The following is a 24,484-nucleotide window of genomic DNA, read 5'->3' as shown; positions in this document are numbered from 1 at the left end:
ACATGCAGTGCAGACATTAGGTCCCTCTCAATGAGTGGTGTCCCTTTGTCTACAATGAAGAACGTAGCAGGAACTGAGTGGTCATGTAGGGAAACATTCGCAGACAAACACCCAACCACTGGAATTTGGGCTTTTGAATACGTCACAAGCCTGGCTGTAGATTGCGACAGCACAATGTTACTGAAATGGCATGCCTAAGTGCTTTAGAGTAGGATAGATACGGAAGACCCACTGTCAACCACCAAATCCACCACACAAGTCTGTGAGTCAGAAGAGGATACTGTCACTGTGCTTATAATGCTGGAAAAATGAGCTGAATATTCTGTGTACAGTACAGTAACTTCTGGTAATTCAATTTCACGGACCTCATGCGTATTTGATTGCGCTAATCGGCACAGTTTAGCGTAATGTCCACAACCCGCTTGTACAGGGGTGGTAACTTGGCGTAAATTTGAAATGGATTTAGCCTGATCGGCAGCAGAATCAATCTGGCTTGCTAACATAACAGCTCTGTCCAGTGTAAAATCAGTTTCTAGTAAAAGTCTCCCACATATTCATGGGCTAAGCACATTCTCTGATCACAAATCATTTTGTCATTTTGCTGGCACCAAACTCAAATGAAACAACAAGTTCTCACAAAGCACAATGTACTGTAAAACTGTCTCATGACGTGAGGCACCTGACAGCATTTACAGAAGGCATGGAATTCAGCTATCTTGTTAGCTTTTGGTACGAAGTAGGCTTTCAATGCATCCTTATACGTTGTACCAGTGTTAGGCAATTGTCCCTCTGTACTGAGGTATTGAAGCAGTACAGCCTTCTGTCTTTAGTCCGGCCAGGCATCCCCTGTGGCATCAATAACCCGTAGATCATTTTCAAAAATCTGTAGCCATGTGCTGAACGGCATAGCAGGCTCACCAGGGCAAGGCAGGAAGAAACTCGGGAAAGGCACGTTAGCAACAGCCATCTTCTTGACCAACAATAGCAGAAAAAAGCCTAATCCTTGTTGCCAATTTGTGGTGTCTGTCAGGAATTAAGTTAAGAACACAAGACAGGAGTAGCGAACTTCATCCATCTTTACTCTTCAGTTCAGAAACAGTTCAGACTTCCTTTTCACAATACAATTCACTTACGAACACAACAATGTTAATATAATGTTAGTCTTTTTTCTGTCACCATATTGTTTGTTGCAATGCAGCATTTGAGTGTATTGCAGGAAAATGAGCAGAAATAACTGATCATGACACGTATCACACAGGCATGAACAAACACTTTTTGGTGGTGATTTACTATTGTGTGTTAAACTATATTGAATGAACAGAATTCAAACTAACCATGTGTAACAGCACTATGTAACCAGCTGTGACTAACAGTTTCTAGCGAATTTGATCGTCCATACTGTCAGTGCAGTGAAGTTGCTATGTGACATGATACAATAATAGATAATTATGTTTTTAGCCCATTGAGATTTCAGTGTGGGTGGGGCTACCCAGAGTGACATAAATAGAAGTTGACAAAACGTCTTGTCACTTGTCGCATTCATTATTGGCTTAGACAAAAAATGCTTTTTGCTTTATTACATTGCATTTGGTTAGACCATTATGTTGTACCATTAACATAACTGTTCCGTTTGTTCAGTTTGTTCAATTTGCATGTGCTTAATATCAATTGCAGTTGGGAAGGGACACCAATGTTGCAGCTTCTCTTGGTAATAGCTTGCAAGAGAGGAATAATTCTGAACACAATGCTATCTAGAATCATTCAAGAAATAAGATAGCTGGATTATCATGGTATTGGTAATAGTACAACCCATCATGCCATTTCCCAAGAGACACAAATGCGCATATTGGCAGTGTTTGAACTAAGAATGTTTCATATTTCACCTTCAAAATCCTTCATATCAAGCCCTATCCTTTTCTTATGGCACACAAGGCAAAGATGGCTCCTCTCAGCCTGTTTATCACTTAAGAGGCAGTATACCCCCCTTCTGCCTGTCTCCTGGCAACCACCAGTAGAACCCTGTTTCCATGGCTGGACCACATTGCCTCTCCTGTCTGTACTCTATCTGAGGCTTTCATAAGCTACCAGCCAAATCCGAGTCTAAAGTATCCAACTGTCTATTAGAAGGTCTATCTATCTATCTATCTATCTATCTATCTATCTATCTATCTATCTATCTATCTATCTATCTATCTATCTATCTATCTATCTATCTATCTATCTATCTATCTATCTATCTATCTATCTATCTATCTATCTATCTATCTATCTATCTATCTATCTATCTATCTATCTATCGTCATCCCATTTGCTTCATAGGATGAAGTAAACCTCAATTTCATCAATCGTGTCTCACTAAAGTTCTCACTCAGGAAACTGTCAACGTGTAATTAATCTTCTGCAGGTGTCATGTCAACAAAAAAATCATACAGTTTGACATATATGACTATCCATTACTTACCAGCCAACAAATCTTTGCCTTAAAGCCTCACTGTGCTAGTCCTTTCCGTTTCCCACTCCTATCTCAGTCTCTTCCTCCCCTGTACTCCTCCTCCGGAGCTGTCCCTGAGCCCAGCTGTGAAGAGTCCGTGCCGTACAGCCCCACAGGAACCCTCTCAGCCTTACCAACGGTTCCCTCTGCAGCTCTATGTTCAACATCGCTCTGCTCTTTTCACACTTCTCTTTTTCTGACTGCTATTTAAAGGCAGGGCTTATTTTAAAAGAGCCTGGTTAAACCGTTTCTCTGTGGTGCCACTGTATGCGTTCGCTTGGTTTTGATGGGGTGAGAGGTTAGAGAAAGGGTGGCTTATTCTAGTGCAGGGGTTTAACTATGGCTTGAACTCTCTAGCTGCAGTTTCCTGTGTACGAAACATCTCCTCTGCTGAATTTAAAAAAGCACAGTCGCTCTGCAATAAGAGAAAGTACCCAGTCTTTTTGCTATTTTCTGGTTTGAAATGAATGGTATGATATTAAAATGTGTGTTTGGGATTAAAACTTAAAAAAAAAAAGAAAGGAAATTCATTAAAGCAGACTTTGTAGAACTAAATATTGAGAACAGAGCCCCAGTGTACTAGTTATAAGGAAGTGACCCTGGTGGCAACTGTCTGAGGTAGAAACTAGAGCAAAAATCGTGTGCTTACAAAGCAATATCACACTGTCCCTTTCTGATCTGCTCAAACTAGTCCAGACCTGACCAGGGAAATGCATATTTATTGTAATATCACATCCAGGATGTTGCATAACTTTAACAGTAAAGCTTTTGTCTCAAATATCTTTTCATGATTTCATTACTGCATATAAAGAGATAAACAGCAGACTACTAAATAAGCACTGCTTCAAAGAAGGAAACAAATATCTCTAAATGTTTCTGCATAGCATCTGTTCGTAGGCTATTTTTGATTGAATTGTGTCTCTGCTGTTTGTGCTGAAACCGATACGAAAATCTGCGCCATCATAAAGTGGGCAGACAGAATGCAGTTGCTTTCAGACACTTCTGTGGCTTTTTGCCTTCTATTTTCACATCTTTTTCTCACACATGCTGCCATATGGCTTGGCGAATGGGGCCGCATTGTTTTTGGTCCATACCTTTGCTTGCGATTTTCCTCACGGAGCACTTCACTGCATCAAATGAGAGCCTGTATGTTTCTCCTGCAGTATCACAGCATCAGCCTCCGCTACCTGAGAGAAACAACAAGAATTAAATACAGATTAGTTGGATTCGGAGAAAAGGCTCAGAATGTGAACAATATGGCAGGGTCATATATGGAGGTTATGGCTGTGCCTACATACAGAGGCTTGTTTTTAAGTAGTCACTCTGGCAGACAATAAAATGATAAACCTCTGGGGAGGGATTCATGGGATGTATTCGACAGGTCACAATCTGATTCATTTCTTGAGTGGCATGGCCGGCCACCAATCTATCATTACATCCAGCAAACACACTCGCCCACCCCAGTATAACCCTCCAAATAAGAAGCCATGTTAATTGTTAGCTCAATGCATTATGCGGCAATGTCCCTCATAAATCTGAGGCAGTGTGCAGCACATTGTGCATCACGCAGCACACAAAGAGATCTGCTCACTGCAGTGGCTTTATGACTGATCAGATACTTCTACTAGAATAACATCTGGGGATCATTTACCACACCAACATGATGTAGGCTAGGCTGACTCAGAATCAGTTCTACTGTTTAAAGGTGAAGTGTGAAATTTAAAGTTGTTTCTTTTTTCTATGCAGAAAGTGGAAACATTGTGTCTTTTGTCATTGACTCATGCAATAGACACACTGATTATGAAAATATATACAATTGGAGTTGTCAAAAGTACTGACTTCGGTAAAAAGTTGGTACTGAAATGTAAAAAATGTGCTTTGAGCGCTGTTGAATGGATTCGTAAACACCTCTGATTGGCCATTGTGTTCACGCGCTCATCGGATATGTCTGTGATTGGCTACAATGATTAACGCATGGGAGCGTTTGAAAGCACATGGAAGTGTTTTAATTTGAAAGCGTTTTGAAAGAGCGGGAGCATTTGAAAGCAGCCATCTATCAGTGGACTGGTCCGTGATAAACGCCTGCTTTCAAACTCTCCCGTGTGTATCTGTGTAAGAGCTCGGTGAAGAACTTCATTGATTGCAACATGTTTTTGAAGCGTTGATCATTGAAGCCAATCACAGACATATCTGATGAGCGTGTGAACACAATGGCCAATCAGAGGTGTTTACGAATCCGCTCAACAGCGCTCAAGGGTCACATTTTTTAAATTTCAGTACCGACTTGGTACCGAAGTCAGTACTTTTGACAACTCTTTATACAATACCGTTCAAATGTTCAAAATTTTGAATCATAGTACCATTTGTTTTTCTATAAAGTAGCTAGTATTCTTTAAAACAGTGTTGGATGCATGCTGTGGAGTTTCAGTATAGTCCAGCGGTTTATGACCTGCAATTGAATTCACTGCAGCACTGAGGGACTTAATGACCGTGCTGAGGACAGGGTCATCCAGGGTCACCTGGGACCAAGAAATGTCTTTGAGACCATGTCTAGTACATAGATCAAACCTGTCCACCCCCAGAAGAAAAAGAGTGTTTAAATGTCAGAGGATAAAGTTGTAATGATTTGTACTATGTAGGTCTGACTGATGTTCATGTCACAGTGAACAAAACACAAGGTCAAGCATTTCTTAATGAACTCTGACCTTTGCTAGAAACATCCTAACAATGCTGTGTCAGGTCACAGTAACTTTAAAAGGACTTAATCTAAAGGACTTGCATTACAATAGAGCTCTCTGAGAAACTGGAACAGATGTTCTCTTCTGCATTCAGTCTTTACAAAAGGCTCTTAAAGTTATTTTAGCCCATTTAAAGACCATTTATAGCTCCATGTGCACTAATTTTGCCTTTATTTTCAGTTTTTGAAGCAGAAATTAGTGAGAATAGACTCTACACTGTTTAACAGAGCACTATGGGAGCACATAGGGTCACCAATGCACTGGAAATCACATTGGTTGTTCAGATTTCAATCAGTCTGCTGTACATTGTCAGAAAGAAATTGCAAAAATTGTACCTTCAGGCATTCAACAGCTTGTCATTGGGTAAATAAGGTACAAATTTGTCCCTTTAAGGGTACTGCCCCCAGTGATAAGATGTTGAACCCCTGAAGGTTCAATTTGCACAATCTGTACATAAAAAAACCCACATTTGACTGGGACTGTGATCTGCAAATATTTTAAGCTCTTATAGAAAATTGATTGTGATGTTCCTCATTTGTAAGTCACTTTGGATAAAAGCGACTACCAAATGAATGCATGTAAATGTGTGAATAGGTCCATAGAAACCATTTTTTCTATTCAAAATTCAGGCTTGATGTGAATATGTGAAAATGCTGTTTGCAAATTAGAGTCAAACTAGAGTAAAAGCCTCCAAGTCTACACATTATCAACCTTGAATGAGCCATCTGTTTGATCGGAATGCGCCTTTAGAGGGGGCATCATTTATTTATGATTTAAATTCATAAAGTTAAAGTTATATGGGTATGGGAGAAACTAGCCCACATTATTCTACCTGCCATTATCAAAAATGACTCATTAATATAATTAAAACACAGAAGCACTTTCAGCATGTATTTCTTTCAAAGAAGAATGAAAGTGTGTGGGTAATAGAGAAATTAACAAATGATAAAGAGCTTTTTCATTTTTATTGTCAGGCTTTGATAAATTCAGTAAAATTGTACTACTTTTTGACGGGAATGTGAAAATGTGGCACAATTTACCTAAATTCACCCTATTTTACTCTTGCCACCTCATTATTCTCAGGCAGTGAAACACTTGTGAAAAAGATTTGTGTTTAATTTTAGTGAATGTGCACTTATAGTGTACTTCAAATCTTAGAAAAAATGTTGTTTTTTGTTTTGTTTTTTTAAACTGTACTAGCAGATAATATAATATTAGTGAAATAAAAGGCCATTTGAGTCTACTTAAAGAAAGTACACTTTCATTGCTGTTTCTTAAGTGCACTTTTGTAATAATGTCAAATTAATAGTTTTATCTTAAAGGGTTTGTTCACCCAAAAATGGAAATTTTGTCATTATTTACTTACCCTCATGTAGTTCCAAACCTGTAATACTTTCGTTCATCTTCGGAACACAAATGAAGATATTTTTGATGAAATCCGAGAGCTTTCTGTCCCTACGCAACTGAAACATTGACGCTTCATAAAGAGATCAAAAACTAATCCATATGAATTGAGTGGTTTAGTCCAAATTTTCTAAAGAGGCTTGATCACTTTATATCATGAACAGATTTAATTTAGGCTTTTATTCACATATAAATATTCATCAAATCACATTTTTGCATGTCAAGCAGGTACAGTTGAGCTTCTGTTTGTTCGCTGATCAATGTTTATATTTGAATAAAAGCCTAAATTCAATCTGTTCATCATATAAAGCAATTGAGAGTCCTCAGTAAATTTGGACTAAACCGCTAGATTCATATGGATTAGTTTTATGATCTCTTTATGAACTTTTTGAAGCATCAATGTAGTTGCATGCCATGGACTGTCAATGGAGGGACAGAAATCTCTCAGATTTAATATAAAACATCTTCATTTGTGTTTCAAAGATGAACGAAAGTCTTACAGGTTTGGAATGACATGAGGGTGAGTAATTGATGTAAAGTTCTTGATTATAACTTTAACTGTGGTGTGTTATTCGATATACGAGAGTTATTCGAGAGTGCCTCAGGGATGATGCACTTTTGTAGGCAAAATCCGGAAGCGAGTTAGCATTTTAGGACTTCCGGTTCCAACGCCGTCAAGACTATGGGTTTTTTGAATGTGTTTTTGCTAAATCGCCTGAAATAAGGTCTGTGGTTAACAAAGCCTCTAAATACTTTCGCGTTTTGATCTATGACATAAAACACACCAGTTATAACCCACTTGTGATTTTTTTTTTTTTACTTTTACTGTGTCTTAAAATCGGCGGTTGCTAACAAATTGCTAAAAGGGACTACTTCCTTTGGCGGGGACTTTAGACGTCATCATTAAAAACGGGACATTTGGACAGCATTTCTCATGAAAAAGTGGATAAGTATTCATACACAGCGCAGATCATAATCAGTGAGCATGTTTTTAAATAGAGTTGTTTTCTAAATAAAGTTTGAGGAAGCTTGGTGGTGACGTTGATCCGCGACCATGGTGTGCTGTAGTCCGTTTATAGCCTACTGTTAGCCTTTTATATCTGACGACTTTATTTAGGCTTCAAAATCTATAAATGTTGTGTTAACTTGTAAAGATTATCTTGATAGACAAAACGTGTACGTGTCATAACCCTTATTTAAACACAGAGCTTATTTTCTATAACCCGCTAACTTCCGGGTTGGCCTACATCCCTGGGGCACTCTATTACATTTTAAGTTAATACATTTTAAATATACTAAATTGCTACTACATTACAGGTGTGCAATTATAGATATATTTAAATACATGACATACAAGTTTCAATATTTATTTATTTTATTTTACCTTAATTGCTTGTCAGTACACTCAGCTGTCAACTTTAACCAAATTTAAAAGACAATAGAATTATGAAATTACATGTAAAGATGTACTACATCAAGTCCTACATAAGTGGGTCAAAATATTATCAGCTAATTACAATTAACAGTGTCCAAAAACATTACATTCAGTTCGCAATCAAATATATTCTTTGAAAGTGTATTATTTCCGCAATAAGTATTCTTTTCAAAAGTATGCCAAAGTGTACTTCTTTTTCACAAGGGAAGGCAGTGAATAATAGTAGTGATGATTTCTCTTTCTTTTTCACTCTGCCTATCCCTCTCACTTCCTGTCTGACATGTCCAACTTTTTAATGGGTATCATTATAGCTTCTACAGCGTGTGGAGATAGCATTAGCCTAGCACGACGGGTCCTCTAAGAGAAATCGGTATTGACAGTGGGCTCGCCTCTGGGCTTGATGGGAGATGGCAGCGGCAGGGCCGGATGAAGCGAATGAATGGAAATCCGATGCTACAGCTGACAGGGTTGAGGATGCTCGGCCATCATCGGCCCCTTGTCACCTACGCCAATATTGGAGAACAGCAAAACATGCTAGTGCAGGAACTGGAAAGAGGAGAGAGAAAGAAGGGAACGATTCTCCACCGCCACCCCTCCCCCACGCTCTCTCTCCATCCATGGCACTGGAAGAAAAAAGGCTGAGACCGGAGAATAGCGAGCAGGGCAATTGCAAATTAGCATTGTGTGCCTTTGCTCAAGGGCTGACAGGAGACAAAAGTCTTGATCGCAGAGAATCTCTCATCTTTTTGCTCATTCCTTTTGATGACTGGAATTTAATTATAGAGCGAAATTAATCTTTAGATTTTGGAATTTTCCAATGAATTGCAATTTTAGAACCTTATTAGCAAAACATAATGCCAAAACAATGAGCTAACATCAAACGAACAGTCAGGAATGGATAAATGGATTTTTGATTTCACTGTTTTGCTTCATTGTCCTCTTAATAGAAATACAGCGGCAATATCCAGATCCATAATAACCAAATTCTATCCTCAGGCTCATTTTTTATCTCTTGTTTTTAAAAACAGAACATCCCCTGAGAGTAGCTATTATGTTTTTAGTAACAACTTTGTCAGCAAAACATTGAAAAGCATCAAGAGAATGACCTATGCACACGCACACATTTAAACACAGGCACGTGCCCCATGCATTGTGATATCACTGTCTTCACCCTTTGTGACATGTAAACAAAAGACCCTTACAAATCGTCATTGCTATTGGTGTGATTGAGCCATTCTGGCAGCTCATCACCCAAACAACATTGCACTGAGGTCTACCTGCCAGTTTGTGTCTGTTTCACCCATTTTCTTGCCTTCTTACTCCCTGTGTTGAGCACACCTGCTCAAGGTCAGGGAGCAAAACCAGACGCTAAATATAGCACTTGCAATCTCCTTGGAATAAAGCACCCATCATGCCTGATATCTTAGTTCAGAATCATTTGGAAAAGAACAAACATGAATATCCAATGGTCCAAGCTGGTTTATATTGGTCGGTCTAGCTGGTGGACCGAAGTGGCACACTAGCAACCCTTGAACTGCATCCAAAACTTATGATGGTAAACATCTATGTAGGCCTTTTTAGCAGGCTAGCCACAATTAACCTGATCAAAAGGTCTTTGCAATATTCAAAAAAGCTTGGGGAGAAATAGGAATCCTAAAGCAGTGATTATCAGATGACTTTGCATTAAAGGGTTAGTTCACCCAAAAATGAAAATTCTGTCATTAATTACCCACCCCCATGTCGTTCCACACCCGTAAGACCTTAAAGACCATAAAGCTTTGAAGCTTTATGAATCTTTTGTTTCGGATCAGAGGTTCGGAGCATGGATCAAACTGCCAAAGTCACGTGATTTCAGTAAACGAGGCTTTGTTACATCATAAGTGTTTCAAAACGTTTCGAAATTTCAGTGGTTCACGTGACTTTATTCGAAACAAAAGATTTGTAAAGCTTTGATGCTTCATGAAGCAGTGTTTTGAAATCGGCCATCACTAGATATTGCTGAATGAAGTTATTTTGTTTTTTGCTGCACAAAAAGTATTCTTGTCACTTCATAACATTAAGGTTGAACCACTGTAGTCACATGAACTGTTTTAAATATGTCTTTAGTAGCTTTCTGGGCATTGAAAGTGTTAATTATCTTGCTGTCAATGGAGGCCTCACTGAGCCATTGGATTTTATCAAAAATATTTTAATTTGTGTTCTGAAAATGAACGAAGGTCTTACGAGTGTGGAACGACATGAGGGTGAGTAATTAATGACAGAACTTTTATTTTTGGGTGAACTAACCCTTTAAGATGCAGATTTATACTGATGAACATGTGGCGATCATCACAGATTTTTGTATCAAAGCAAACAGAAATGTCCTAAAAGACCCCCTGTGCTGAAAATCAAGTTTTTAACATTGTTTATGTGGTGTTTTTAACATGCTTTAAGACAAACCATGTGCAAATTCATGTCAACACTGCTGAGTATTTTCTCCTTAAAACTGACAGTCTCATTTTCAAACCCGCGGTTTGAAATCGCTAGTGTCTGTGACATCACAAACTACCTTGTAACCAATCACGTCACGTGAGAGGACCCAGGTTATTCCGGTATAATTTTCTGTTGATGTGAAAAATCGTGTAGATTTAGTAATATGGTGTGTTTGTAAGGATACTGATTGTTAGAAGGCAGCTGTCTGATTCTGAGATTAAGAATGGGAACATGGTTTGTGTAACGTTAGCAACACATTATTAGCTGTTTGATAACATAGTCAAGCAAAAGTCTAGTTATATTAATTACCGTTATGTGACCGATGTTGTAAAGAGTGATATCATTGTGCAGCGTTTACCTCAGTAAGTTGACCGAGTGGATCTCTGAGCTGACGTGAGTGAGTTGAAGTGGGGCTAATTTGCATATTCATTGATCCGCGTATATTAAATGAGGCAAGGGTGTAGAGTTACATTTAAGCTATTTTAAGGCATGAAGAATTTTTTTTCACAGGGAAAAAAAAAATGTTTAAAAATGCATTTTGGTGATCAATCATTGAGTTTTAAGGGATAAAATGACTGACTACAGGAGGACTTTAAAATTAAACTTTACATTAATATTTTTATTTAAATTAACATTAGTATATTTTTTATTTCATGTCTATGTCATGTTTAATTTGCATTCATTTTAAATCAGTTTAAATAAAAAAAAAATTTTTATTACTTAAATGATTTGTTACAGTATTTTATTTATGTAAATTGTTTAACATTCGTTTATAAAAACACAACTTTCATTGTTAGTTCGTGTTAGGTCAGGGTCCATTAAATAATATTAACAATTACAAATTTTGGATGCACAGCATGATAAGGAGGCTTCTGATACCCATAACTAATGGGAATTTCAATATGACCCAGTTTAAAAACTTGGAGCGAGGATATTTGGGTTTGTGTGAACTCCTCAAGCTTCTGATTGCTCATCAAAGCGTTTGGTGGGATGTCTGGCAGCAACTTTCCTTTTCTCACTGCTCTGATTTTACAGGGTAGATAGACAGATAAGAGGAGATGAGAAACTGGGTATCAGCTCTACCATCACTCACTTTGCCTCTGCCCTTCAGAGCCTGTCTGCCGAAAACAAAAGTCTCCGTCTTGTACAGCAGTCTAGTTCTCACTGCTCCAATAGTGTGAACCAGCCTTATGGGAAAACCTGTTAGAAAACAGTCATTTTTTGCTATTCTATTTGGTAAGTGAAGCTAGATAATTGAAGTTACACTTAATCATTTTAATATAAAAATTTATGCAAGATGTTTCCATAATAGCATGTTAGACATCAGGACAAAGGACACTGACAAACAGTAGATACCTCTGCAACTCTCATATTCCCGAAGGTGGTGATGCACTGATTATAAAATGCATGCAAAAGCAAAAAAAAGGTCCTGAGACTATCCTCTGTCATCTAGATACATATTGTCCTTCTGAAAGAGATCTATGAGTCTGCATCAGTGTAAAGTGTCTGGCCTACATGCTATGGGTGCAGATAGACATACCATCTCAAATAGCGCTGTCTCAGCCGTTCCTCTCGCCTCAGGCCTGTAGGAAATCAAAATGTGGACATAGGTCACCATGACCTAATATAGTATCTGTAACCATTTCCTGTGACAGCTGTTCTGAGCAATGTACATATTGTATAGCATCATTTTTATATGTACGTAAGAAAATAGTTTAATTTATTTGAAGGATTGCACTTGAAGCGAGACACTGATCTTGAAAATGGCTAAATCAATCATAATTACGTTCCTTACAGTTAAACACATTGAGGGTAAATGAAGTTGCAAATTCTTTCAATTAATTATAAGCATTAAAGAAAGTTTGATAAAGAGCCTGACCTCGTTTAGCGAGACAAATTTTTAAGCTTCCTTTTGAAACTTCATTAATATGCCATAAGATCCATTGGCAAAATTTGTGATATTATTCCTGTAAGTCATTAAAGTCATTAAAGTGAAAGTATAGTGGGACTTTAAGAGGGGATCAGACAACCCATGCAAAAATAGTATAGAGTGTGTAGTGTGCCTTTATACTTCAGAATGGCTCTGTAATCCCTCGTCTTTTTATTTGAAATGTCTTTTGAACTGAAGTTAGCAGTGTAGACATTAATCAAGCATTTTGGTAGCACACAGGTTATCAATTGTATGGATTTAGTTAGATTTGATTCATCAGGTTGTTTAATTTTTTTTTTTTTTTTTTTTTTTTTGCGGTTTCAAAGTTAATCCATTAGGCCTCTCGTGAAAGATGTCAGCATCCTCATGGAGATAAATGGCTCTAAGCTAAAGGTCACTTAGCATGGTGTTCCTTTTGAATCATATATGACTTAACATATACAGATACACAAGGAAGATATTTTGAAAATCTGTTTTTTGTCCATACAATGGAAGTCAATGGGATCTGCTGTTGCTTGAACACCAACATTCTTCAAAAACTCTTTTGTTTTGAAGAAGAAGAAAAAAAATCATACAAATTTGGAACAACATGAGGGTAAATGATATCAAGAATTTTCATTTTTGGGTGAACTGTCCCTTAAATAACAAAAGGAAGTTTAGAACCAGAACACCTGTTTGATAAAAGTTATTTTTGCTATTCTGTTTGGTAAGTGAAGCTAGATAGTTGAAGCTACATTTAAAGGATTAGTTAACTTCTGAATGAACATTTCCTGATAATTAACTTGTCATCCAAGACATCCAAGTCTTTCTTTCTTCAGTTGAAAAGAAATTAAGGTTTTTGAGGAAAACATTCCAGGATTTTTCACCATATAGTGGACTTCAGTGAGGTGGAAGGTCCAAATTGCGATTTCAGTGCAGCTTCAAAATGCTCTACACGATCCCAGACGAGGATTAAGGGTCTTATCTAGCGAAACGATCAGTCATTTTGTCAAAAAAATAAAAAATATATACTTTTTAACCACAAATGCTCATCTTGCACTGCTCTGCGATCCGCCACGCATGACGTAATCACGTGACTTAGGTGAAAGTACGGATCCAGTGTCTACAAAGCGAACATGCAAAGATAAGGCCAAACGGCCTTTACAAAAAAGGTAAAACAACAATATCGGATGATTTTGAGTTTTTCGCCCTACCGTGGTACTTCCGCTTACATCACGCTTGACTTTCTAACGTGATTACGTAATGCGTGGCGGATCGCAGAGCAGTGCAGGATTAGCATTTATTGTTAAAAAGTATAAAATTTAGACATTTTTTTTAGAAATAAATTTGTATTTTTTTTTTAGAAAATGACATTGTTTTGCTAGATAAGACCCTCATTCCTCGTCTGGGATTGTGTAGAGCCCTTTGAAGCTGCATTGAAACTGCAATTTGGACCTTCCACCCGGTGTACCCCACTGAAGTCCACTAAATGGAGAAAAATACTGCAATGTTTTCCTCAGAAACCTTCAATTCTTTTCGACTGAAGAAAGAAAGACATGAACATCTTGGATGACATGGGGGTGAGTAAATTATCAGGAAATTTTAATTCTGAAGTGAACTAATCCTATAATAATTTCAGTATTCAGTTTAGATCTTATACAACAGAGTATTAGACAAAAGGAAGTTTTTGGTATTCTGCACGATATTCAGCCTCCAAGCTTGATGCATATGCATTATAATGCACGTATGGGTCAAGCTGCAGTGGAGATGGTGGAAGCTTGTGTCAAGGTTAGCAAAGACAATTCAGCCCCCTTCTCTCTTGATTCCCACGCTCTATATGACCGTCCAGTCAGGCCACTTCCCCGAGACACACATGACATGCCACACTTTCTACACTGACCCACTTACAGTACAGCACATATATAATGCTCATGTGGAGGTGGGGGTCAGAGTCTTTGCCACCAGCACAGGGGCAGAAATCACACATCAGCAGAGAGCAGAACACTGAGAATGAACTGCTTCTACTGTATTGAGCTTTGATGCTTTTCTTTTTTTTTTTAATACAATTTCCTAAAATAAGAATACAACAAAGAGAAAAGGATCAGCTTTGTAGCATCCCTCTATCCATCTAGCCTGATTGTAACAAAGAAGGGATGGATGAGAGAGATGCAGGATGGAGACAAGGTTCAGATGATCTATGACATGGAGGTAGACAGAAGGAAAGGAAGAAATGCAGACAGGCATGTTTCCATGGGCGAAGGGGAAAGATTTGGGGTGAGAAACTTGCATCATTGGCTGCAGCCAATCAGAGGCCTCGTATAAAATGTTCAAAGGGAGTGTCCTAGCAACAGACAAGTAAATACATTTTCAGCCTCAGACTGATTTCATATAAGGCTAAAACATATATTTGTGCTACACTGATATCTCGATGTGTATGTAGTACACATCAAGGTATGTGGTATGTAGTAATTTAATGATAATATTCAGAACTTTTTTGATTTAAAAAGCATTTTTGGTCAGTGCTAGTAGACATAAAATACATACAGTACCTTTGCAATATGCACATAAGCATTATATTTTGCTGTCAACAGCATTTATGCGCATTTTAACGGTGAGTAGAGTAGATTACACATCAAATTTTGAATGATTCAAGTTCTTTAATTGGCACTCGTGGGTTTTTTTTTCTTTTTTTTGTTCAAAAAAACAAAGATTTTGTACAATGATTGAAAACCAAAGCTGTTCTTTACCCTTGCAAATTCATTTTCAGTATATTACAGATCTTGTAGCCACCCAACCTGATTTTTTTCCTGACATGTCAGGGGTCTTTCTACAACCGAAAGCATTCATATCCGGACATGTATGACCAGACTCCGTATTCTAGGGCTTCATTCATACATCTACCTCTTTCTTCCCCCCTCAGGTGTGAATTTCCTCTTCCACATCCCGCTCATGAGAACGAGAACGGATCGAAAAAAGGAGTGGTTCATTTCTCCATTCATGATTTCATTCATTTCTCTCAGCCGTTCACATGCTACATGTTTTTAGCTATAACAATGCACAAGCGTACACATATACAACAGCATGCAACCTAATTAGCCCTGAGTGGTTTATCGTTTACAGCAAATGCCTCTGCAAATGTCAGCGGGGAATAAAATGCCATTTCTATGCCTTCACTTTGCCTAAAGGGAACGTGCTTCTATGTCCACAAAAGGGTTGATAAACGAGAACATCTCTATTTACACCTCCTTATGCACCACTGGCCTTAGTTAATATGAGAGGATGAGTATTGATTAGGCTAATAGGTGCGTTAATTAGCCCTACTAAAGCAGACGGTTAGTTTTACAGGACACGTACGTGTAATACAACTGGAGTGTTGTGTGTTTGTGTGTCAGTGTGTGTATTCTGCCATGTGCTGCAGTGAAAGAGGACGAGCCCCAGTTGACCGATCGTGGGGCTGAAAAAGTAGAACACCCCCTTCCCTCTCCTCCAATCCCTCCTTCTTCCGCACCCAGTCCCAGTATAAGCCGGCCGCGACGGATGCCGGTACGGCATCACCTAGGTATCATGCTAGCACATCAACTGCATCTCTCTCTACCCAAGCAATAAGGATGAATGAAGCAGAAAAAAGATACTGACACACAGAAAAGCAGGAAACAGAAATAGATAGCGTGCCCGCTTACCGGCTCGGTGTGTTTCAGGGAGAAAACAGTGGTCCAGCTCTTTCCGCAGGTAAGAGGAAGAAGAGAAAGGATGGAGGGAGTAAAATAAAAGAATGAAAAGGGGAAAAAGAGCAGGGCCAGAAACAACACTCCTTTATCCCAGGGAGCTGAGACTGTGGGTTTCCCTAAACGCACGGCTAGTGTCTGCTTAAACCACAAGCTCACGCTGAGTGTGTGCGTTTCTCTCTCCCCCTCCCTCGCTCTCGTTCAGGCACCAAATGGTCTCTCTCACTGTCTCTCTGCTTTCAAGACAGTCCTGCCTAGCAGCTGCTCATCTATGAGAAATAGAACGCTCTGTTCCTCTTTCTCTCTCTCTCTCTCTCTCTCTCTCTCTCTCTCACAAAGACCTCCGCTAGCCTCTCCCCTTCACACCCCCTCCCCCTAACTAACAACTGACTGTTGGGGGGGAAGAGTGTGAGAGTATGCGAGTGGATGGTTTGCACGAGTGCTGTTTGTTTGTGTATATAAGGGTGGGGGGAATTAACCCTTCTCCTTCAGGCTACAACAGCAGGTGTGTGTGTTTGTGTTGGTGGGTGACATGGACGTGGCCCCTCCGAAAAGCTGATGAATCGCCGTGCTGATGGGGAAGGTGAAATGAGGCACATCTAATGGCCGGTATAGCTATTGTTTGTGGTCGTCACGATTCAAACCACTATTATATACATAAAGACATTCAACAATGTAGACTTGCACAGGACTGATGTTGGCACATCAGGAAAGCTATGAAGATGTCCTCGGATGTAAATTGTATGTTAAATTCAAGCAAACCAGGGTACTGGATTTACAGTACAGTAACAATGATTTTTCAAAGTTGTAGGTAAAACAAAGATTGTTCCATTTTAAAATGTCACATTTAATTCAGTGTGTTATTTGCCATTTATTTGTAGTTTATTGTGAAATTACTTGGAATTTCTGAGTGAAAATTGTTTCTACTCCATTTTTTTTTTGTGTGTGTAGGTTACTTAAATGGCCAACTTCATTTAATTTACAAAACTAACACATTCTGTATACTGATTTGTTGATGTTCTGTAAGTAAGCAGATGGCAACATAAACCAAGGTTAATTTGTCAGTGTTGCCATATTTCCTTTTGAAACAGGAAGTTGGGAATTTTCATGAAAAAAAGAATTGGCAGTAGTGTATAGTGTATGTCAGAAGATGGTTTGCTACTTGCCATTGCTAAATAGGTGGGAAGGCATTATCATTCTAGAAGGAATCTGATTTGGATATGCCATGCAGGATGAGTCATAATAAAACTTACTAAAATAGATAAAATATTATATTTGTTTATCTGCATATGTCATGTGACCATTAACCAACATTAGAGAACTGTGAACATGGAAATGTTTTGTTAAATTATTGAAATATTAACTTAAAAGTTGGATTAGCTCACTTTAAAATGAAAATTACCCCAAGATTTACTCACTCCTATAGGTGTCAAGCCATCTAGGTGTATATGACCTTCTTCTTTCTGATGAACACAATCTGAGTTATATTAATAAGTATCCTGACGCATTCAAGCTTTATAATGGCAGTAAACAGGACCAATGAGTATGAGGCTCAAGAAAATGCATCCATCCATCCATCCATCCATCATAAAAGTACTCACAGGGGTTAATACAGGCCTTCTGAAGCGAAGCGATGCGTTTTTGTAAGAAAAATATTCATATTTAACAAGTAAAATATCTAGCTTCCGCCAGACTGCCCCCCATATTCAACTTACGAAAAAAGTGTAACTGGCGCTTTTTCGTAAGTTGAATACAGAGGGCAGTCTGGTGGAAGCTAGATATGGAAGATAAGTTGAATATGGAACGTGCAGGACGTAGCGTAGCATTTTGAACTGCACTTTCTTCGTAAGTTGAATACAGAAGGTGTCTAGTGGAAGATATTTTACTTAATAACTTGTTAAATATGGATATTTTTATTACACAAATGCATCGCTTTGCTTCAGAAGGCCTTTATTAACCTCCCCAGAGCGGTGTGGAGTACGTTTATGGTGGATTCATGCACTTTCTTGAGCCTCATACTCGTTGGTCCCATTCACTGCCATTATAAAGCTTGGATGCGTCAGGATATTTATTAATATAACTCTGATTGTGTTCATCAGAAAGAAGAAAGTCAGACCTAGTACGGCTTGAGGGTGAGTAAATCTTGAGGTAATTTTCATTTTAAAGTGAACTAATCCTTTAATATTTATTTCAAAGGGATTTGGCTGAATCTCTACACTATAGCATATTGCATCAAGGCTAACAGACTAAAATAGGAACAAAACTCTGAGGGTGTTTTTCTTTTTTTGATTAAAAAGTTCCAGTTTAACAGTTACTTTCATTTCATCAAAACGTTCAGGGTCTGTCAGGAGACGGCATAGTGTTTTGAGACGTCAGTGGGTGAATCATGCTTTGTGGAAAAGTACAACAAAATGTTTTGTTGAAATTGAGAAGAACAAGAGTGTGTGGAGGACTGTATTGTGAGTGAGTGTGAAAATGCTTTTAGACATGCTTACCCCCAGCGTGAGTTTCCACCAGTAATGGTAGTGCATTAAAAAAAGAGTCAGACAAATGTATATCTAATTATAGATATAAGCCTTCCTGTCAGGCTGCTCTCCTCAATAAAAGGATGTTGTGAGGTTTCACTTTCAGACTTACTCACATATTCTTTCTGTGTTAATGTGCATTACTCTTGTCACAGTTTAAGCTGAAACTTTTATTTAGATTTGGATTTCTGCTTGTGAACAGACTTTGAATGCATCCGCTGCTAATTTAGATACTAATGCTTAATTTTGAAAATGTATTCATGATTTATTTTAGATGTATGTGCAAAAGACACCTGATTCTAGGGTATTCTGAGAAGTTGCTAGGGCATGCTTTGGTGTTTTACGTGGTTGTTGTGTGGTTGATAGGGCATTGCTATTTGGTTGTCGGTGGTTGCTAGGCCTATAGCTCCTGTGGCACATCCTGATTTTGCAGCGTTAGATGCGTTCCCGGGTCAACATATGTTGTTTATGCTGGAACAACTTTCCTGCTCGGAAATGTAATCCTAACCATATCCCTACCTCTAAACCTAACCCTGCCCATAACTTATGCTGGGAAATGATAGATGAATAACACTGATGTAGAAGCACCTAACTCTGGCTGTAAGCTTAAACTTGACATTAACTGTAAACTTGTCCATCAAATCTGATTGGTTGATTGGAATGTTGATCCAGGAACATGTTGCACTTAGTGAAATTAGGTTCTGCATCCTCTGTGATATTCTGGTCTCTAGATATGACTCTAGTCCCTTATACAATGTAAGTCCATGAGATTTTTTTGCATGTTCTACCACTTTTATTAGCACTGCTAAAAAAAAAAAGAAAGAAATAGTATGACTGACAGCCACAGTGGTGCCAAATCAGCAAATCAGTCTCTTCCTGCTGATGTCATAAACAGACCTGCTTATTGCCAGGTGACAGAGATTTGCTGAGGTGGTGTGTGGGGAAATGTTATTGTGACATTAAAAACGAGTGGTGAGATTTCACCTGATAATTTCCTGAACAGAGCGACCGTATTCTCATATCTTTATTTCCGCTCTTTTATGTTTTCTTATGACATATTCTAACTTTGGAGGTGAGATAATACTGTCTGTGAATGATAGGAAATGAGAAATGGGCTTTATAAAAACAAGGCGTGGCAAGGCAGAATCAAATTATTCACATAATACTCTTATGTAATATATCTTTAACAAATAAGCGCATGAGTTTCTTGTTTGGGGGTGTTTATTAGTGACATAAGTGAAGATTGTTTATATTTTGTTTTCTATCATTTTTAGATAACGTACTTTAAATTAGACTTTATTTAGAATTTATGCTATATTTAATTTGACATAATATGATAGGTCATAAGGTCATGTCACAATTTTCAAAATCCATAGTCTTTTATTGACTAAATTTTACCGTTCAAAAGTTTGGGGTCGGTAAGTTTTTTTAGGCAAGGTTTTTTTTTTTTAAACAAGTTTCTTTTTTTCTTTTTTTTGTTAATATTTTGTTAATTTTTAAATGTTAATATGAAATATTTTATATTTAATTTTAATAATGATAATTTTTATCTTGTATCTTTTAACATCTTTAAAATGTAATTAATTCCAGTGATGACAAAGTCTTTAGTCTTTAGTGTCACATGATCCTTCAGAAATCATTCTAATATGCTGATTCGCTGCTCAAGAAACATTATTATCAATGTTGAAAACAGTTGTGCTGCTTTATGTTTTTGTAATATATTATTTTTTGATGAATAGAAAGTTTGAAAGAACAGCTTTTATTCAAAATAGAAATCTTTTGTAACATTATAAATGTCTTTACTGCCACGTTTGATCAATTTAATGTGCCATTGCTGGATAAAAGTATTAATTTCTTTCTTTTTCTAAAAAAAAAAAAAGAAACTTACTGGCACCAATATTTTGAACAGTAGTGTATTTTCCATGTTTCATCAGCTGAATTATTGACACCCACAGTCTATCACAAACACAAAATCTGAAATGTCATACAGTATAAACGTTTTTGAGAGGGGAAAAACCCCAACCCTTTTAAAGGTTTCAGAATAATACCTTATTTCCGAGTTTGACAGCTCATTACATTCCAACTATTTACTATTGCATCATGCCTTCATATATGAAGTAACAACCAGTTTTCCCCCCTTCAACACCCTCTCATTCAGTAAACTCCACTTCCTCTTCTGTTTATTATGCGAATATTAGCCCAGTGACCTAAATCTTCCAATGGAGGGTGAAACTGCTCTAGTGAAGACGGCTGTTTGCCAGCCTGCTTGTTAGTGTTGGTTAGGTAAACATCTCCAGACATGTTGAATCCAAATGAACAGCTGTATTCTTGAACTCTAACCACTCTGTAAAACGATGTACAGCATGTGATACAAACATGCATTGAGATGTATTCATTGTGTATGTGTGGGAGAGTATGCATGTCTGTATCGCTATATAAAGAGGGAACCAGATTATAAGATTCATTTGGCTGAGACAAATTAGTTTGGAATCCTTTTCTTATGCCTGACAGTTCAAAAATAATTCTGTGCTTGTAATTTGAGGTTGTTGACGGTAATGAATGTGGAAGTGCGACCTGCACCGTTTACATACGTAGCATAATGCATTCAGGTCTATGAATGGATGTGATGACTCATGCTAATTAGCATTTAGTCAAGTTTGACCTTTGCATGAAATCATAGCGCTCTGGCATTCACCACTTCAACACTGAACAGTATAAGCAGCCACCATCAGGCCAAAACTTATGCCATTATTATCCTTTAACTCTTAATGCTGATGGTCTAATTGCAAATTTGCTGAAATGTTACGTGTAGGCCCTACTTAAATCATGCAAACTCATTTTGAAGTTCTGAAGTGTTTAATACCATAAGTTCAGAGGGTTTTTAATGGGTGGAACTGTACATTTGTAGGTGGACAGTAGTGCTAAGCAGCAGAACACTGACATTTCTTGATAGTATTGTAATACAGATTTCCCTTTATGCCATTAAATCCTAAAACAATAACACAACTTTGAAGGGTTTTTTTTAGCAGTACATCTGTATGTGGTTTTTTGCATCTCTGTAAGCCATGACTTAATTCAGGCTTTTTCAATTTTAAATCCTACTTTGTTCTAAGTTCCTTGGAGTGCTATTGAATAACACAACTTTGTTCTTTATGGAAGCTTGGAATAAAAAATGTAAAAGATAATTCCGACTTTTTTCTCACAATTGTGAGTTTACATCTCGCAATTCATGATATGAAGTCGCAATTGCAGCTTATGTCAGAATTGCGAGATATAAACTCACAACTGCAAGTTATAGTCAGAATTGCAGGATATAAACTCGCAATTGCAAGAAAGTCAGAATTGTGAGATATAAACTTGCAATAAACTACTTTTTTCTCGCAATTCTGACTTTTTTCTTACAATTGCGAGTTTATATCTCGCATTTCTGACTTTACAACTCGCAATTGCGACTTTATATCATGCAATTCTGAGGAAAAAAAAGTAAGAACTGCAAGATGTAAACTCGCATTGACCTTTTTTTATTCCATTGGCAGAAACTAGCTTCAATAGTTCTTAAAGGATTAGTTCACCCAAAAACTCATCCTCATGTTGTTCCAAACTTTGGTTCATCTTCGAAATACAAATAAAGATTTCCATTGACGATATTTTAAGGGCTTTATATACACACCCTGACAAAAGTCTTGTCGCCTATCCAAGTTGTAGGGACAACAAATAATAACTTGACTTCTAGTTGATCATTTGGAATCAGAAGTGGCTTATATGAAAGGCAAAGACCTCTAGATTATGCTTATTTTACCAAAATAAAATCTTATCATGCCTTGATTTTTAATTATTTAATTAGGACAGAAAGGTCAGACTTTGCTTAGACAAAAGTCTTGTCACATCTTTAAAGGATTCAACCAATCACAGATTAGAGCATCACCTGTGACAAATACTGTAATTTACACATTCCCAGGTGTAGCAAGAAGAACCCCAGCACATCCAACCTTCATTTGAAATCCTGACCTTTGACAGCATGCCAAAGATTCAACCACAGAGTGCTGGATTCAACCACCAAAGTGCTGATCATCAAGAGTCTGAAGACTAAGTCTTCTGCTGAGGAAGCAGACATCTTTAATGTGTCTAAACGTCAAGTGGAGAGGATAAGAAAAAGATTTGAAGACACTGGTGAAGTTCATGACAGGCCCAGGTCAGGCAGACCCCGTAAGACAACTGTTTGAGAGGAGCGTTTGTTGGTTCGACAGTCCAGGGCCAGCCCTTTTTCAACTGCAGCAGAGCTACATAACCACTGGTCACCAGAAACCCCTGTATCTACAAGAACAGTTTGTCGAATTCTGTCACGCAGTGGTTTCAATGGCCGAATTAGTGCTCAGAAACCAGCATTAAACAGAAGACAACTAAAACAGCTTGCAGGAAGGATGGACTGTGGAAAAGTGACAGAAGGTTGATTTTTCCGATGAATCGTCTATTGAACTGCATCCCAATCATTCCAAATACTGCAGAAGACCTATCAGAACCTGCATGGACCCAAGATTCACACAGAAAACAGTAAAGTTCGGTGGAGGAAAAATCATGGTTTGGGGTTACATTCAGTATGGGGGTGTGCGAGAGATCTGCAGAGTGGATGGCAACATCAACAGCCTGAGGTATCAAGACATTCTTGCTGCCCATTACATTCCAAACCACAGGAGAGGGCAAATTCTTCAGCAGGATGGCGCTCCTTCTCATACTTCAGCCTCCACAGCAAAGTTCCTGAAAGCAAAGAAGGTCAAGGTGCTCCAAGATTGGCCAGCCCAGTCACCAGACATGAACATTATTGAGCATGTCTGGGGTAAGATGATCGAGGAGGCATTGAAGATGAAACCAAAGAATCTTGATGAACTGGGAGTCCTGCAAGAATGCTTTCTTTGCCATTCCAGATGACTTTATTAATAAGTTATTTGAGTCGTTGCCGAGACGTATGGATGCAGTCCTCCAAGCTCATGGGAGTCATACACAATATTAATTTTTTATTTTTATTTATGTTCTATGTTTTATGCAGAACCTAATGTTTTATGTTTTTACTTTATGTTCTGTACTGTACATTATTTCTGTTAAGACAAGACTTTTGTCTAAGCAAAGTCTGACCTTTCTGTCCTAATTAAATAATTAAAAATCAAGGCATGATAAGATTTTATTTTGGTAAAATAAGCATAATCTAGAGGCCTTTGCCTTTCATATAAGCCACTTCTGATTCCAAATGATCAACTAGAAGTAAAGTTATTATTTGTTGTTCCTACAACTTGGATAGGCGACAAGACTTTTGTCAGGGTGTGTATGTGCATCCATCAATATTTATATGTTCGTCATATAAAGTGAATGTGTCTTTTCAGAAGACTTAAACCACTCAATTCATCTAGATTTCTTTTACAATCTTTTTTATGAACTTTTTTTTGTTTTTGGTGGACTTTCAATGGCAGTGAAGAAATTTCACAGGTTTCATTAAAAATGTCTTCATTTGTGTTTTGAAAATGAACAAGAATCTTAGGGGTTTGGAATGACATGAGGGTAAGTAAATGATGACAGAATTATCTTTTTTTGGGGGGGAGAAATGTGCCTTTAAGTAAATCTTTTAGGGGCCTTTCCGAAGACCACCATAGCCCTGGATTTTGCTGGTCTGGTGATGGTGGATCTGCCTTGACAAGATGTTCACCAGCAAATTCTAGCTTGTCAACAGTTAGGGTATTTCAGGTAAAGCTTGCTGGTCAAGTTAGTTACCAGCACACCATCATCCCATGTCAGC

At 37.9% G+C, this 24,484-nt stretch overlaps 1 protein-coding gene across 14 annotated transcripts in view; it reads right to left on the bottom strand.

Moving 5' to 3' along the window:
• fam49al (family with sequence similarity 49 member A, like) overlaps positions 1-24,484 on the bottom strand; it is a 55,882-nt gene that overhangs the window by 20,643 nt on the left and 10,755 nt on the right. For 2 of the 14 annotated variants that reach the window (XM_048201277.1, XM_048201279.1), the window contains exons 1-4: positions 16,130-16,463; positions 12,081-12,123; positions 11,634-11,740; positions 3,586-3,678 (exon numbers count right to left, since the gene is read on the bottom strand). The gene's annotated coding sequence lies outside the window, so the exon portion shown is untranslated. Of the gene's footprint in view, positions 1-2,461; positions 2,661-3,585; positions 3,679-11,633; positions 11,741-12,080; positions 12,124-16,129; positions 16,467-24,484 lie in introns of those variants that run through there. The other 12 variants (XM_048201275.1, XM_048201276.1, XM_048201278.1 and 9 more) reach the window with 9 other exon arrangements.

Source organism: Megalobrama amblycephala, linkage group LG9 (assembly GCF_018812025.1).
Source record: "Megalobrama amblycephala isolate DHTTF-2021 linkage group LG9, ASM1881202v1, whole genome shotgun sequence".
NCBI classification, from domain to species: Eukaryota; Metazoa; Chordata; class Actinopteri; order Cypriniformes; family Xenocyprididae; genus Megalobrama; species Megalobrama amblycephala.
The sequence above is the reverse complement of the archived record's forward strand: the minus strand, read 5'-3'. Positions and strand labels throughout refer to the sequence as shown.